Consider the following 18,175-nt stretch of genomic DNA (forward strand, 5'->3'; position numbering starts at 1 on the left):
CAGTGGGAAAGGGCTTGGCCTGTTTGGGCTCCAGAAAGAAGCTGGAGGCCTGGGGTGTTGCTCAGTGGGGCGCTTGCAGCCTGAGGCCTGGTTAATCCCGGCACTGCCCCAGACAAAACAAACAGGACACAACAGGGTCAAACACAAGAGGTAGGAGCCAGTGACAGAGAGGGACCTGCTCTTTTAACAGGCTGCTCTCCTGAGGACAAGAGGTGGAGGGGAGGAGGCTCTCCCAGCTGCCCTGGAGAGAGACACTGGGGCCTATGGGCCTCCCAGGCCCCTTCGCACCTCATGGGGACAATCTGAGCTCAAAGCATATCACTCTCTCTGGCATCCTCACTGTCGCCCATACCTGATGGTTACCAAGACAGAAGAAGAGAGTACATTGTAGGTATTATAGCCAGAGAAACAGAGAAATGACCTACTCCTTTTAAAGACAGGTAGAGTCAGGCCGGGCTTGGTGACCCACACCCGTAACCCCAGAGACTTGGGTGGCCAACACCTCAATTGTCGTGTAGGCCACCGTGTTTGTGGTACCTAGTTACAACAGTCCTAGTAAACTAATACCCTCTGGAAGGAGAGGAAAGCCTGTGTGAGCCCCCCCCCCCATGCAGACCTGAAGCTTCCTAGAGGAGGTGATGGTGAATGGGGCACTGAAGGATGGTAGGAGTTCACCAGGTGGGGAAGTCAGAACATTCCAGGCAGCAGGAAGAACACATGTAAAAGCCAGCAGAGGCTGTTTTTTGGACCTCTTTGAATTTCCTGCCTGCCCTGCCCAAGCATCTGAGATCCAGAAACTCTTTTGCTCTGAGATAATGGAAAGATGACATTGACCAGGGAGCCCCTTGGGCCCAGGCCATGAGATGCATCATTCTCACGGGTAGGGGGTGCACACAAGCCTGCCCATGAAGCCCAGCTGGCTGTGGGGGTGCTGGCTAGGTGGGTGCAGGCAGGAGGAAGCTCCAGCTGTTCCTCAGGGTCCAAAGCCTCTTCCTAGTGAGGCTAGGGTGGGCTGCTCTGGGCTGGCTGGGGCTTTCTTGTGGTTCCAAAGGATGCACAGCACCCTGGAAGGACACTCAGACACAAGTGGCTCTCGATACAAGTACTTTATTTTAATTACAATAATGCCACACAAAACTACAGTAGCACGAAACATAATACAAAAAATAGATTCCCACCTCCAAACCCCACACCCATGTGCCCACAGAGAAGCAAGCCCGAGGCTCCCCTGGTCTTGGGAGTGCAGCTGCCCATCTCCCCTTGGCCTTGACACTGTGGAGGGGCAATGGGAGTGGGGACACTGCCTCTGCGTGGGCCTGGACTTCTCCCCCTGCCCCGCACATCCTGACGGGGAGTGCCATCTCCATTCCCTCTGGCTAGACTCCAGCCCAAGATACTTCTGTCTGGCTGGTGGTGCTGACAGTTTCCTGGACCACCCTTCCCTGGGGAAGGCAGGAGGGTGGGGCAGCGGAGGCACAGGGAGGCGCAGGGACGGAAAAGGCTTACCTCCCAGGTGGCTGGCTCTAGCTCCTTCCCTGGTTCCTTCTTTTTTTTCTTCCAAAGAGCTCTCAGGCCTTGAACTTGTTTGTGAGGAACAGGGGCCTCACCTGGAGTCCACTCACAAGCCTCCTGCTGACCCGAGCTGTCTGTGCCTCTTGGACAAGGCTTCCTCGGTAAGGGGCATGCCATGGGGCAGGGCCTGGTCTCTCCACAGGAGCTGCTGTGCGGCTGCAGTTGGGTCCACCTACCTGGTGGAGCCTGAGCATCTGCTGTTGGGAGGAGCTGTGGCCTCTAGGAAGGGGTGACCTTCTTGGTCTCTTGACTTCATGGGCCAGACTGCGCTGAGGAACCCTTCCCTTAGCCTCCTGTCTAAGGAGGGGAGCCTGTCCAGCTGCAGGGGCCGTCCTGATCTAAACCAGGGGGCCTTGATGGCTGGAGCGCAGGGTGAGGGCAGCAGCATCTACCTTCTACTACCCAGGGCCACAGTCCTGCAGGCCAGAGCTCCTGGGGGCTGACGGGTGGCCCTGTGAGCATCAGGAGTGGGAGTATGGCCTTGGGTTCCAATCAGGACACTTGGGGGCTCCACTGAGGAGGCCAGGAGCCGCTGGGGCAGGGGTCATCTCCTCAGCACTGCCCAGGCCGCAGCCTCAGATAAGGCACTAGAGAACTGGTCTGGAAGCTGACCAGGATGGGGGCTGAGGACGGAGCTCAGGGGAGGATCTGGACCCTTCTGGAGACAAGAACGGCAGTCTCTTTCCTCCTTCCCTTGGGGGAGAGGGATCCTGCAAGGCAGAGCCCAGAATGGCTGGGGTGGGGGGTTGCTACAGAGAAGCAACACGTCCCACGGGGTGACCCGAAGAGGAAGGGCCAAAAGAGAAGGTCTATGGGCAGCTGTGTGCATCTGGTGCTGGAGGGCCCTGTGCTCCAGATTCAGGGCGCTTGGGTGCCCTCAGACTATGCTGGGGACCCTGACCTGGCTTCATCTGCCATAGCCATGAGTCCCTGCTGTGAATGTGGGGCTGAGATCTTCCTTGTTGGGGTTTCCATGGTTGAACTCTGGGGGCAGGGGCAGCAAGCTGAGAGCAGCTGGCCATGAACTGGACCTCTGCCTGGCTCCCACATTTCCTGTCTGTGGGTGGCCATGCAGTAGTCACCACAGTCAGAGGATTTGTTTAGTGGCCTGGGGCAGGTGTGTATGTGTCCCTGCCTCAGCCCAGCCTTGCAGTGAGGGGGTAAATCAGTGGGGCTTCCTTGTCCACAGGTTATTTAGGAAAAAAAAAGAAAACATAATAAATATAACAATCCTTCATGCAAAAAAAAAGTGTTTTAAATGCATTTTTCCCTGAAGATTTCCAGTGTATTCCACAATGTTTAAAATATAGTTCCCCCAAAAAATTTATCTTAAAGCATTTGACACAGTGGTAATTGTGGTCTATGTGGTGCTGGATGTGGGCGAGGGGGCTGTGTCCCCTGGCCCTTGTCGCTGTGGGGACCAGGCCTGGTGAGCCACCAGCCCGATACCCAAATGCCCGCTGGAGCTGGTGCACGCTGGGATGCCGGTCTGCACAGGGGAGCAACTCGGGTATGTGAAGGACCCCCACCTGGCCCAGTGCTGGCTGCAAACCCTGCAGTTCGGGAAGGGTCCCTGGGCGGCCAAGGGGCTGGAAGGAGGGGTGGACTCGGCAGCCTCCCCTCGGGGCTCGTCCTCAGCCCCTTCCTCTCCTCCGTCTTGGCTCTCTGTGCTCTGCCCTTTACCAGACTTCACATTTGTGACGAGGGTTCATGGGTGACCCAAGGGGGCAGTGGAAGTGTTCTGAGAACTCTTTGGAATTGGAGAGGGAGCCGATGACCCTGAAGCGGGAGGGGATGTGGGGGTTGGTGATGAGGCCTTCGTGGGAGCTCTCGGGCGTACAGACAGAGCACCAGACCTTTGAGGGAACAAGGGGGAGAAGCTGGGGTCACTGTGCAGGGGTGGAATGAGCCCTCGCCTGGTGCTCACACCCCAAGGAGTCAGGAAGGCCCGTGGGTGGGTCGGAGGGGAGGCTGGTGTGCGCCCGTGCCCCTCTCTGACGCAGGTGTCACCGAGCTGTGTCTCTTCAGCCAGAGCTGGGTCTCTGTCTGATGCCAACGTACCAGGCTGGGATTCTGCCCAAACTCTACTTTACAAATCTTGGATTTAGTCCAGATCTCATCTTTCCTGGGCAGGGCACTCTCTCGAGAAGCAGCTCTGGGAATCAACTGAAGGCCAACTCAAGTGCCGACCTGGTGGGTCTTGATTTCTTTCTCCCCTGGTTATGGGGACCGAACCCAGGATTGCTCTCTCACTGAGCTACATCCCAACCCTTTTCATTTTCTATTTTGAGATAGGGTCTTGCCAAGTTGCTGAGGCTGACCTCGAACTTGTGATCCTCCTGTCTCAGCTTCCCAAGGAGCTGGGATTATAGGCATGCATTACCGTGTCTGGCTATGTTAAGAAGTTTCTAGAACCCCAGAACCAGGAGGGGCCTACTCCACCACATACAGGATACTAGTATTTTTTCTTGGCCCTTCCTTGAATCTCTCTAATGACAGGAAGCTCACCTCCTCACAGGGTAATGACCTGAAGATGGTCTGATGAGTCAGGGAGCTGGTGATCGGAGGGGACCTGTACCTGTTCCCCTAATGAACTCACCTGTGCAAACCCCAGGAAGAAGAGCTGGTCATTGGTGAGACCCAGCATGGGCAAGGTCTGCTCCTCCCCATTCTTCTTTACCCAATTCTGGTAAGCCTGGGAGGAGAGAAGGCCAAAGGTTGAGGGCAGCCAAGACACAGGGGCGAGGGGCTAGTGTGCAGGCCCGGGCTGGTTTCTGGGGTCTGGGCCTCGGCTCAGCCTGGAGGATCCCTCCTCTTTCTCTGCTCCCTCCCTAAAGGGGAGTAAAATTGACCCCAAGGCCTAAAACGCCATACAATGCCGATGGCTCTCCAATGTGCACTTTGGCACCAGCCTCTTCCCTGATCTGGATATTCAACTGCCTTAGCAGGACACCCAAGGTCACATCCAACTCAGCATGGCAAAGAAGGAATAAGTCACACACACACGTACCCTCACCAAACCTGCCACCATACGATGGCAGCACCACCCTCCTAGTTACTCAGGCTCAAAACCCAGAGTGCCCCCCAACTCTTCCAGCCAAGTCAAACACCCCAAATCTGACCCTCCTCACCCTTCCCCCTGTTCCACAGGGCCTCTTGCCTGGTTAACCACACAACAGCTTCCAACGGGTCGCCCTGACTCAGAGGAACCAAGGACACAAGCCTGGTCCCCTCCTCATGTGGCAAACCATCTAGGGTGGGTGTTGGCAGACCTCCTCTGTGAGGGCCGGAGTAGATGTTCCAGCTTTGGGGCTACCAGTCCCTGTTGAACTATCCTCCTCTGCGTTCAGAGTGCAAAAGTAGCCACAGGCAACCTGTGGACACAGTGTGGCCAGGTCCCCCAAACCTACAGGGACAGGCTGGGGCTGGATTTGCCCACGGGTTGCGGGCTTGCAGACCTGCCTTAAAGAAGGATTTATATCATTTCTCCTGTTTGACCCTGTAGTGGCTCCCATTGTCACCAGAATAGAACCAAGCTCCTTTCTCAGTGACAGAGGCCCTTGCTTTCTATTCCTTCCACCACCCCCTGCCCCTGGCCCTTTTTCCTTGGTGAGTTGCCAGGCTGCCTCTCGGGCTGGGACCTGTATGAGAGTCACTTGCTTTCACCTCTGGCCACCTGAGGGTGCAGGTCAGGGGCTCAGAGCCAAGCCAATGAGCTCAGATGGTGGCCACTTACTCTAGACTAGGATCAGAACCCAGAACTGGCTCTGTGCTCAGTGTCCAACTGGACTCTGCTGCCCTACCTGGCAGTGGGTTCCCCCTCAAAGGTAAGAAGGGGCCAGTTCTGCAGGTGGACCCCACCCTGGCTCTCTCCCGGGTCTCTCAGGCAGGTGGTCTCCGAGCAGAAGGCCTTGGGCACCCGCGTCAGGCTCTGCATGCACAGTCATTGCTCTCGTCCTCCCCACCCCCACCGACAGATGAGGAAACTGAGGCACATCACTCCTGCAGTTTGCCAGGCATCTCTACGCTGACCTACTGATGAGGCATCTGGACAGATGTGGACCTGGACAGGTGCACAGGGGGAGCAGACCCACCCGATAGGCCGCCTTGAGGCCCCCGTTGTCTGCGATGTTCTCCCCAAGGGTGTGGCGGCCGTTCACAGGTTCCCCGTTCACGCTGTAGCTGCTATACTGCTCCACCATGCACTCCGTCTACTGCTTGAAGGCCTCCACCGAGGAGTTCTTCCACCAGGGCCGGAGGTTCCCGTCCTTGTCATACTCCCGCCCTGTGGTCAGAGCGCAGGAGTGGCACCGTGGGACCTGTCCCTGCTATTGCTCTTCTTCCCTCCCAGTGACAAGTGGGTTCCTCTGTCTGACCCCCACCCTCCAGCCTGCACAGGGACAGGATGCCCATCAGAGGGCCAGAGGACGGGCCAGACCGAGTGGGAGAGGGTGGGGGAAAGTGGCCAGGCAGGTGGCCGAGTGGCTGTGCAAAGGCTTGAGGCGCGGGGTGGATCTCCACTGGCCAAGAGCCTCAGATCCCAAGGAATGGAGGCCAGCAAGGGGCCAGTGGAGTTGACAGAATCAGAAGCACATGACAGGCCTGGTCTCCAGGGTCTCTGCCACTTCCTTCTTGTCCCCAAGAGGGGGCAGTTGAGGAAGACCCTGGACATTAGCTGCTGAGGAGGGTGTGACTTCCACATCTCTGATTCCCACTTTGCACCGAGCACCCAGCACCCTGCAGAAGGTGCTCGCGATAGTCTTCACACGATCCTCTCCACCCCCACCTGGATCTGTTGCACCCATTTTGCAGATAAGGAGGCTTGGAGAATGACGTAACTTGCCGAGTTGAGAGCATTTGGCAAGCGGCTGAGCCAGGGTTTAGACTCTGGTCCTTCTCTCCAAAGCTAAGTCCCAGGGAGCAGAGGCAGCGGGGCTAAGAAGCTGATGGGCTCTATCTGGAGGGACCCCAAGGAACCTGTATGTTGATCATCAAAAGCGTGAGTCATCTCATGGCCCACAACGACACCAATGCCACCAAAGTTTAAGGCCCTGGAGGGAGAAACGCAAAGTGAGAACAAGGCCTCTGGCTCCTGCCCTGTCATGTGGCCCTCACTTCTTGGGCCTGAGATGTAGCAGAGTCTCTCGGGGCTCTGTGGGACACAGCCCTGGAGACAGTGAGAGGCTGGGCAGTCTAAGGGAGCCAGCTGTGCCCTGTGGGTGATATGCACGTGCTGGACACTCTAGAGGATCACTGTCCCCTCTCACAGACTAGCAGTTAAGCTTTAAAGCAAATGGAGCCTGGGAATGGGCCAGCACCTCTTCCCAAGCTCCACACGGTCATCCCAGGAGTCCAGCTTCTAAGACAGCGCCCTCACCCGCCAACTCCCTGGCTGTGACTGCTCTAAGCCACTGTCACAGCAGTATTTCCCACATGGGGCTCTTGACTGCACAACTGTGCCATGTTTCCTGGTTGCAGGAGCTTTCGGCCCCAGAGACCCCTGGAGGGAAGGCAGGGGACGGGGGATGCTGCGCTCTGCACCCACGACGCTGCAATTCTAGGCCACCTGTCCACCGGGGCGCAGATGGCTCAGTAAGATGGCTGTCAGGGTCAGCTGCAGACACAGGGCTGGCTAAGGGGCGGGGAACCCATCGGGGCACCAGTACCAGAGATGGCCTACTTGGGCGAGGAGCGGGTGTAGAAGGGCGCCTGCAGGATCCCAGCTGGAAACACGATCTCATTCTTGGTAGGCAAGTAGTAAGCATTCACCATGGGCGGGGTCATGCTCCACCTGCAAGCAACAGGTGCGAGAGAGCCCAGGCGGTGGGCGGAGTGGAACTCCAGTGGGTTCTCCTTGACCCCGGGCCCAAGTCAGCACAAGGACATCGGGCAGCACTGTTTCTGAGGGGGAAACTAGAAAACACCTGAATGTCTATAATCAGAGATGTCACCTCAGAGGATGCCACATCGAGGCGCTCACAGACAGCAAGAGGGACCATCAGATATTGAACTGAGGTTATTTTTGAGGCTTGAAATGTGTCTAGAAACTGTTCTAAGGTGTGGTCTGTGGACAGTCCCCAAGATCCTCTGGTTTATGATGTCAAAACTATCTTCATTATAACATTGAGACACTTTGCCTCTGCCACGTGTTGAGATGTGCATCATGGTACAAAAGCAACTGTGGATGACACTGCTGCCACCTAGGCAGGGAGCCAGGCAAGTCCTAGCGGCCACCTCTCCTTCCCCAGAAGGTGCTCCAACCAAAACAAACCAGCCAGTCATTTTCATTGACAACACCCAGGAAAAAGTAGCCTAACTATTAATTCCATTAAATCTCGGCCCCCAAGTACCAGTCTTTAATATCCCGTGTGACCAATGGGGATATACCCACGTGGTGCTTCAGGCCTCTCTCATCCTCTTCGGATGACTGACCAGCCATGGAATTTTGGACTTGGGCAACTAGGCAGACATGTTCTTGAAAATGAAAAGGGAAGCTTAGCACCTCAGGGGAAAAATTCACATTTTGTCATTTATTACCAATGATAAAAATCTGAGGTTTCAAAAAAACTAAAGTTTTAAAGAAAAATTAAAATTTTGGAAAACTTGTATTGACCATCATGAATTTGATAGTACTTTAAGACTTTTCTCAGGAGGTCAACTATGATGTTAACTAATGTGAAAAAAAAATTTTGGCTGCAGCATATGAGAGTGAAAAATCTGTAAATCTTAGTGGAACCACAATTTTTTTTTCTTTTCTGTTTTTTTTTCATACTGGGGACTGAACCCAGGGTGTGTAACCACTGAGCCACATCCTCAGCCCTTTTTAATATAGTATTTAGAGACAGGATCTTGCTGAGTTGCTTAGGGCCTTGCTAAGTTGCTGAGGCTGGCTTTGAACTCATGATCCCTCTGACTCAGCCTCCTTAGCTGCTATGATTGCAGGCGTGTGCTACCATGCCTGGCAAAACGCTATTTTCCAAAGGACCAATGCATGAGGCCATGATTATGTAAAAAATCCAAAAAGTGCAAGACAGATCAATGATTTTAGTGTACAGGGTATGAAAAGTTCATGGATAAGTTTTCAGATTTTTTATATTGTATTTTTTTTGTGGGGGGGCAAGGAGGCTAATGGGGATTGAACTCAGGGCACATGACCACTGAGCCTCAGCCCACCTCTATATTGTATTGTATTTAGAGACAGGGTCTCACTGAGTTGCTTAGTACCTCACTTTTGCTGAGGCTGGCTTTGAACTTCTGCCCATGCCTCCTGAGCCACTGGGATTACAGGTGTGCACCACCACGACTGGTTCAGATTTTCCACACTGCATTAATCTTTCCTTCCTTGGGGACTGAACCCAGGGGTGCTCTATCACTGGGCTTCATCCCTTGCCCTTATTTTTTACTTTGCTAAATTGCCTAGGCTGGCAATTCAGGCCTTCTGCCTCAGCCACCTGCGTAGCTTGGGTTGTAGATGAATACTGCTGTGTCTGGCTAGAAGACAAGTTTAAGTGAAAAATTTTAATCTAAAATTTAAAAAGCCAGGTAAATTGGCAGTAGTGTCTGTGCCATATTCTGAAGGTGAAGGCCCACCTACCTTCTTGTTTGTTAGGGGGACCCTGGTTGACAATGGAAAACTTGGAGGAAAAGGATGTTTGAACCTCCATTGCCCACAAGAGGGCGCCAGAGGCAAAGAGGACTCATTCTGACTTTTGGTAAGATTTATCCTGTTTCAGGAGTGGAGGGACTAGTACCCGGCTGACTACATCTAACTTTCCTGGGGAGACCATTTTAAAAAGAAGGGTCTTTCTCCAGATTATTCTGACTTAAGATCTGGGGTAGAAGTTAGGCTATGGCCAGGTGCAGTGGTGCCTAAGTGTAATCCAGCAATTTGGGAGGTAGAGGCAGGAGGATCACATGTTCAAGGCCAACTTCAGCAACCTAGTGAGGCTCTCAGCAACTTAGTCAAACCCTGTCTCAAGATAAAAAATAAAACAGGGCTGGGAATTTAGCCCAGTGATGAAGCCCTTCTGGGTTCAATCCCTAGGAACTCCCTACCCCCGCTGCAAAAGCCCCCACAACCAAACACCACCATAACAACAACAACAACAACAACAAAAAAAAAACATCAGGAGGCAACCCCCACACCCACACCCACACTTTTGGCAGTGCTGGGGAGGGAACCCAGGGTCTCAAGTACTAGGCTGTACTCTACCACTGAGCTACACCCTCATCCTAGGAGACTATTTTTGAAACTGCTCCCTAAGGGACACTGATGCACAGTGGGATTTGCAGTGTGCTCATGTGCTTGGTTATCAGCGCCCATCTAGAACCTTCCCCAGCTCTCAGGGAGACAGTGGGAGAAACCACCGCTCCTGTTTGTGAGGAGTTATGGGACATTCACCCATGCGGAGGGCCTCCTCTCAGGGCCTGGCTCTCCCCAGTTCCCACACTGGATTGCTTCAATGACCCCAGAACCAGTTCCCTTCCCTTCTACTTCGAAGATAATGAAATGAAGGCCCTGAATGCGGAGGCCATGAAGCTGGGATGTGGTGCCAGGCCTTCACTCTGCCAACAGGCTGGGCGCTGCGGCACAGACTGGGGCCAGGATGGGCTCTACTCTGGCTTTTTTTGCAGAGGGTTCTGGGGATTGAACTCAGAGGCACTCGACCACTGGGCCACATCCCCAGTCCTCTTTTGTATTTTATTTAGAAACAGGGTCTCACTGAGTTGCTTAGTGCCTCTCCGTTGCTGAGGCTGGCTTTGAACTTGCGATCCTCTTGCCTCAGCCTCTTGAGCTGCTGGGATTACAGACATGGGCCACCGCACCCAGCGGCTTTTGGTTTCTTAATTTGAAAAGAGGGCCTCTGTGACAGTCACACCTGGCACCTGACAGTGGGTGGGGAAGGCAAGCTCAGCGGGGTGCATCCCTATGGTGGGGAACCAAGGCCTTCCTGGCCGGGCCTGAGGGACTCACTGGTCTCTGTTGGGGGCTTTCCTGAGCTGGTCAGCGGTGACCCTCCATGAGAAGTTGAAAAATCGCATGGCGTTCTCGAAGTAGAGGTCTGGAACTGCCGTGTACTGAAAAAAGAAGCAGAGACACAGGATGGGAGCACGCCCAGAGGAAACTCAGAAACTCAGACCCCTCGAGGTGAAGGGATGGGTCGGCAGGCCCAGGGCCAGAGTGTGGGCTCGGAGCTGCAGGCTCCGCCCCTCTGGAGGCCTCTAACCTGCTGGGCCCAGCAACAACTGTCTCCTTCAGGCGCCTGACAGTGTCACAGTGCTGCAGGATGCCCCGGCAGTGGTTCCCTTGGGCAAAAAGTATCTCCATCACTGTCCTGCAGGACTGTGACGATGGGTGTGTTCTCTGTGTGTTCTATACCCACCCTGGCCAATATGGTAGACTCTGGTGACAGGTGGCTACCGAGCATCTCAAATGTGCTAGTGTAATTAAATTTTAATTAACTTAAGTTTTGATGAATTAAATAGACCCCATGGCTGGTAGCTAACAAATTGGACAGCACAGATTTAATGAACCACGCTGGAATCTAGCTCTGAAATGTCAGGGGACAGGTGTTATCACACCCCTATCCCTGGGCAAGGCCTCTCAGCTCCTGACAGGTGCAAAGCCCTCCCCCAGGTCCACTCTGGATCTTTACGGTGTACCCAAGGGCTTCGATAAAACACTGGGCCCTCAGGGGCAGGCCCCTTCCTGTGGGCCCTGCCTGAGCTATCTCCAGGAGACTCTGGGTCTCGCACCATGATGACCGTGGGGTGTCTGAAATTATTCTCAAGAAACATGGCTGTGGAATGAGTCTCCTATTCTCAGAAGTAATTTTAATAGTCTTAGGTTTTAAATAGAACCATGATGAGAGGTTATTATAATTTCAAAAATGCCTGAATTTCAGAAATTTCACTCATGAGAAGATAGGAAACTATCATTTGGGGCAAAATCACAACCCACTTAAAGGGGTGATGTGCCGAAGGTTCTGGCAGCAGGGAGGCAGCAATCCCCCTCTGCCTCAGTGGAGTGTCACCGTGCATTTGGGATGGCTGCCTCCTCGTTCCCATCCCCATCTCAAGGTCAAAATTTGAGGTCCAAGTTTTCTCTGAGGAGGTTGGGGTACAACCCTGAAGACAGATGGCCGCTCTGGAGCAGGAATGGGGGTGTGAGGGGCTTCACATTTCTACCCACCTCGTGGTGTTTTAGGGCCATGATGCTGGCCAGCTGACCCCAGCCCTATGGGCTCTGGGCTCAGTCAGGGTCAGGTGGTGCTGCACCTTTTAGGATCTGCTTCCCCAAGACCTTTTTTTTAAAAAAAAATTTTTTAGTTGTAGATGGACATAATATCTTTATTTATTTATTTATTTATTTAATGTGGTTCTGAGGATTGAACCCAGGGCCTCACGTGTGTGAGGCAAGCACTCTGCCACTGAGCCAACCCCAGCCCCCCTGCCCCCCATTTTATGTAGTGCTTGGGTTGAACCAGTTGGAGTCATGATGCGAGGCCAGCGTTCTCCCACTGAGCTAATCCCCTGATGGCTGTCATGATGCCAGGTCAGCCTCCCTGCCTCCAGAAGCCCTGGGCGTCCCGCCCACCTTGGCCCCTCCCCAAGTGGGCACTTGGGATGGCAGGGCGTAAGCCACTCACGTCGTTGAACACTTTGTCCAGTTCCTTGGGGTCCATAATGAAGTTGGGGTAGCCTATCATGTTGTAGATGGCGTCCGCCTAGATGGGAGGGACACAGAACTGAGCACCTGCGATGCTGGCCAGCTGGCCCCAGCTCTGTGGGCTCTGGGCTCAGGGTCAGGTCAAGGGGTGGGGGATCAGGCACCTCCCCACTTAGGACTTTCACATCTCTTTTTGGAAACATTCCCTCCTTGCCTAACTTATCTTTTAAAAAAATATTTATTTATTTTTTTTAGGTGGACACAATATCTTTTTTTTTTTTACTTTTATGTGGTGCTGAGGATCGAACCCAGTGCCTCACACAGGCGAGGCGAGTGCTCTACCGCTGAGCCACCACCCCAGCCCCCAGTTAATCTTTTGGGTTTCTGATTAAATGTTGCTTCCCCAAGAGAAGCTGCTATGGTCCAAATGTGTCCCCAAAGTTCAATGGTTGGAACCTTTGGCAGGTGATGAGGTTCTGAGGCTCCATCCCCTACCGCTGGGGAACTGGGAGCTGTGGAGGGAGCGGGCACCACAGTGGCTTGGTCCACCTCTCTTGCGCGTGCTCTCCTGCCTGTCCACCCTCAGCCAAGAGATGTGTGACACTAGGATTCAGGCTTTGCCCCCAGCCTACTACAATGGTCACAAGGCAGGACAGCATCCATGCGTGCCCAGGGGACAGGCTGGTCTCTCCTAGCCCTGCTCTCTCTCTCTGCTGCTCTCGCCAGGTGCAGGAAGCCTGGGTGCCCGAGCCCCTGGGCGGCCTTACCTTCTCCTTGGCTGACTTCTGGGTGTCCTCATCCATTCACTTCAGCGTGCTCAGGCTCTCCTCAAAGGCCTTCTTGATCTCCAGGATTATCTCGCTGGCCTGAGGAGACAGATGTTGCACCCTCAGCTCTGGAGACTGTCCCCCTGGATGCAACCAGTGCCCCAGGCAGGATGACACTGGACCCGAGGTCAAACTGAGCCCACGCTCAAGGCCTCGGGTTCTGCAGAGCGGGCTAAGAGGGTGGCCACGGCTGTGCTTCCAGACCATGTTCCTAACATGGACATCCCGTGAGACAAGACGGGCTTTCCGCGCACTGGTCTCTGTGGTTGAATGAGCTTGGATGTGCCGTGGGGAAGCAGAAAGGTTCACAGCAGGACTTTTCGGAGCCTTTAGCATGGTGGAATGCTCGTTTGGAGCCATCCAGAAGACATGGCCTCTCCCAGGCTGATGGGATCCTTTTTGATGGAATAGAGCTTTAACACCCAGAGAACTTGATCTGAGGAGCACTCAGAAAGGCCACACTCATGCGCAAATGGCAGCTGTTGAGGGTGACGATGCACGGGCAGACCCAGGGGCCAAAGATAGAAGATGGAAGGATTCTGGGGAAGGGGAAGGCAAGAGCTGTGGGGTTGGGGCCAGACAGACCTGGATTCAGATTCTGCCTCAGCAGATGTGATAAACAATTGCTGCCATTGACTGTAGCTTATTTTGGGCCAGGTGTTCTTTACGTGTCGCATCTCATTTTGTTATGGCCAGGCTTTGTGGGCAATGACCACACAGACTTCATTTTGCCCTGAGACTCCACATCATGTAAGAAACGCTTCTCCCATGGAAAAGCTCCGCCTCTGCACCCATCAGCGAGCGGTTGCCTAGCATAGCATGTTAGGCGACACAGATGGCAATTCTTATACAACGTAAAAGTGTCCTCTCTTCAGTTCCCATTTTTCTTGGACAATCTACCCTGTCAGAGGTGGACTGTCTAGATGTTAGTAGCCATTCTTTAACTTGTCCTTGACTAGGGACGTTTTGGCCCACCCTCTTTACTGCTTATGATTTTAGATCTTATGATGTTTGTTTATGGTTTTGAGTCATAGCAACAGCCACTTATGCGTTAATATGGTTTTGGACTACAAAAGGTGTGCTCGAACCCTGGGAGGGGGGGTGGAAGGGTGTGGACTAGCAGCCTGGCCCTTGGCCTGTCTCTTGCTTTAAGATCCACTTGGTGATTTATTGCAATCTCACCTTAACAATTTAACACCCCTCTGCAGAAGGGACAGCCCTACTTTCATGTCCCAGGTGAGGGGAGAACACCGCTCAAGTCACCCAGCCAAGTGACAGAGCCAGAATCTGAGCTGGGGGCTGGCTGTCTCCCCAGCACTCAGACATGATGATCCTGTACCTGCCCGAATAATTCTGTCACCCTCAGAGTAAGAAAAATGTCACTTCCAGGTCAACATTACCTGGTGGGGTCCTTCACAGCCCCAGGAGGTGGAGATGGCTGTGGTAGCCTGTGGGGTCACTGGGAAGATCAAATTAAATAACACAAACTGGCCTGGCCCTCAACCACGGAAGTCATTTAGTAAGTCATTCCCTGCAGCCTGAGAAGACGGCCTCTGAGTTAAAGAAGGCCCCAGGATCCTGTGGCCTGGAACAGGAAAGGCCCAGGGCAGAGCAGAGTGTGGGCTGTCAGGCTGGCGGCGGGGTGGGGGGTGGTCCAGCAGATGTGATGCCCACTCTGTCCACAGGGGAGGTACTTACTATGTTCTTGCTGTCCTCGGCGAAGGTCGCTTTGACAAATGTGGGGCCCAGGGCAAAGCCCAGGTTGTTTTCCGTGTCACTCATGCAAAACTTCCAGCGAGGAAGGCAGGTCTGGAAAACACGAGCACAGAGGGTCACTGGGCCCAGTCCTCCTTCTCCCAAGGCCTGGCTGGGAGGTGGCGCCATAGGAGGCCTGTGCTTTCCCCCAGAACTCCAGGGAGACAGACCTCTTCTGGCTGCAGAAGTTATTTTAGTCCACAGACACCCCTCATGGCCACCATCTACTGTCTCCTGAGTACCAGCCTCTGTGCTTGGCAGTTCACGAAGGTCTGCCACTGAGCACCCCTAGCAGGCAGGGATGGGCCACTGGACAGACAGGAAGCAGAAATTCAGTAAGGGCAGTCACTGGTCCAGTAGGTGACAGTGGGTAGGGGTGCCACAGGGATGGGAACTCTGACATGCCTGGTCCTCCATCCGGGTCTCCCGCCAACTCCACCTGGTCCTGCCTCCTGGAGGACACAAGGAATCTTGGAGGCGCAGAACCTCGGGAAGCTGCCCGTCCACCTGAGCAATGGCAACCTTCCCAGAAGGCCAGGGGCCCAGCCCCATTTACAGCCTCCTAGAGAGAGAAGGCCACAGTGACATCACAAAACTTCAATGTCGGCTTTTTTTGTTAATGTGCTAAGGATGCCAGGCAAGCGCCTCACCACTGAGCCGCATGCCCACCCAAACCCCAGCTCTTTCCTTATATTTTATTTTGAGATAGGGTCTCTCAATGCTCATTGCCCAGAATGGCCTTGAACTTGCAATCCTCCTGCCTCAGCCTCCCCAGCAGCTTGGATCACAGGTGTGTCACTGCGCCGGGCTTAAGTTGGTTCTTCCTCAGTCTCACCCACAAGCAGTGCTAGCCCACAGGACACCTCAGTATGAACCAGAAATGGTCCTTGAGCTGCAGCTCCCCAGAGCATGGGCTGATAAAGAGCACCGGGAGGGTTTCAGCCTCGCTGTCCCCCTGCCCGGCCATCCCTCCATGGACAGTGTGTATGACCAGGTGTGATGACCCTGCTTATGGAAACCAGTCCGGCTGCAGGGTCCTCTTAACCCTGAGGAACAGGCGTGACAACCAGCTCGGGGCAGCCTGCTTCACACCAGCCCTACTGTGAACAACCCAAATGCCCATCGGCAGACAGATGGATAAACAAAATGTGGTGTTTTTCTACAGCGACATACCACTTGGCAGCACGGAGCACCAGCTACTCAGAGATGCCACAACATGACGAATTCCACAGACTCACTGAGACAGGCGGCCAGGCAGACAGTGTAGGACTCGGCTGCCCATCTGTAGCACCTCGAGGAGACGCAGGAAGGGGCCCGAGGGCATGCTGGGTAACTGGGTCCACGGAAACCTTGTTTGTCCTGACCAGGCTGGTGGTCACACACACGACTTCATTGTCACAAATCAACCAACTGTATCCTTCACCCACACTCTATGCACATGTGTGTGCATATTGTTTTTAAGTGCTGGGGGTTGAACCCAGGGCATCACACATGCTAGGCGGGCTTGCTTTCTTTTTTTCTTAGTGGGGTGCTATGGATGGAACCCAGGGCCACCCTAACACCACACTAAACTAGTCTATGTCTCAAATTTTTATTTTGAGACAGGGTCTCCCTGGAATTACCAGAGTGTGCCACCATGGCCAGGAATACTGAATACTCTATTGTATGTAAATTATGACTTAAAACATTTTTTTTCTAGTCAAGAAGGAAGGGAAGGCCATTCGAGTCTAAGTGTAGCCCCTGGATTCTGCTTAGCTGTCCCAACCTGTGTCCGTTTCAATGGCTGCTTTCTGCTCCCCTCTCCCTCCTGCCCGCCGCCCTGCCAGCCACTGGGCAGCCCACAGCTGGACACAGACTTGGCCTGGATATGCTGAGGCCAAGCACATACTGGGTCACAGCTAGGGAGTCTCCAACTTTGAGGCTGGGCAGAGGCTCTGACGGCTGGATCACGGGCAGATTCTTATTGTCTTCTGCCCGGTGTCTCTGGAGAAGCCCATTCACTTTACACACACGCATTTGTGTCCTGAGTGACTCCCCTGCTCGGGGACTGTGCCAGGTCTCAGGAATTTAGAGCTGAATCAACAGCGGGCCTGCCCTTGAGGACTCTGTGGAAATGCCCAGAATATCCAGCAGGAGACAGAGGTGCAGTAATGATGTCAACAGCCGTGACAGCACTGAGCGCCTGAGAGCCCAGGGTGTGCAGCCCGCATGCCTAGAATGCTCGAGGGAGACTAAGGGAGAGGAACGAGGCACAGAGAGGTTAAGACACTGGCCCAAAGGGAGCACCCAGGGAGTAAGTGCTGCGGTGGGCTTGAGCCCAGAGAGTCTGGCTCCAGTGATTTCCCGCAAAAAGGCCACTCTGACTGCCTACGACAAAGGTTTTGGAATGAGGAGAAAACTCTTTGAAACAAGAAAGGGTCAGGCAGGTTCATCTGACGTGGGGGCCACCTCCGGGCAGAAAAGGAGGGCCAATAGGCCCCTGAGGAGGCTGTGCGACGTGTAGCCTCTTCACCATAACCCGAGGAGCACCAGCAGGGAGTGGAGAGGGGTCCCTCCTCCCCACCAAGATCTGCGGATTGTAGGCAGGTAGCACGAGGACAGCCGGCCAGGCGTGCAGCAGAAGCTTCCGCCTTTGGAACCGACTTTACGGCCCGAAGAAACGGAGCCCAGGGATCACCTTTTCACAGACGGGAAGACCAAGTCCCTGCCCCATTTAAGTGACCCGCCCAAGGCTGTGTGGTAAGAAGCAGAACCTCCCATTCAAATCTCTGCCCAGCCTCCCCTGCTCTGCAGCCAGGGCACTCCCAGCCATTCTCTGAGCCTTAGGTACATGAGGGCAGGTCAGCCCTGGCACCTCCCAGGCAGGCAGGGCTCCTGGGCACAGATCCATCCCACCCATCTTGGTATTCCCACACTGGGCTTGAGGCCTGGCCCACGGTGACAGTGCAGGAGTAACTGTTTGTTGGATGCGTAAATGAGATGGGAGGCCTCATTCTTGGCATCAGAATTCTTGGCATCAGCTTCCCAGGCGAGAGGGAGGGAGGGAGAGAGGCCTGGAAGCCTCTTACAAAAGGAGCCGCAGAGGTTTGGGGGCACTTAAGATGGGTGGAGCCTACTGGATCTGGGGCCTGGGACTCCTGCTCCCTGAGAGAACCTGGATCTGGACTGGGTTCCCCTGACTACAAACAGGGAGGATAAGAATCAGGGAACCCTCGTGAGCAGGTGTTTGATGTGTTTGATGCTTCTGGGGAAGAAGTCCCCACCTTTAGAGTCACAGTTACATAAGGAGAGCGCTGACATCTCCACGGGGAAGCAGCTGGAGGCATAGAATAGAAACTACCTTCTCTGCAAA

The 18,175-nt window shown here is 54.1% G+C and overlaps 1 pseudogene; it reads right to left on the bottom strand.

Annotated features, from left to right (window-relative positions):
- Positions 1-1,126: 1,126 nt before the first annotated feature.
- Positions 1,127-18,175, bottom strand: part of LOC101964374 (endothelin-converting enzyme 1-like) — a 66,022-nt pseudogene continuing 48,973 nt past the window's right edge.

The sequence above is a fragment of the Ictidomys tridecemlineatus genome, unplaced genomic scaffold (genome assembly GCF_052094955.1).
Source record: "Ictidomys tridecemlineatus isolate mIctTri1 unplaced genomic scaffold, mIctTri1.hap1 Scaffold_100, whole genome shotgun sequence".
Lineage (NCBI taxonomy): Eukaryota > Metazoa > Chordata > Mammalia > Rodentia > Sciuridae > Ictidomys > Ictidomys tridecemlineatus.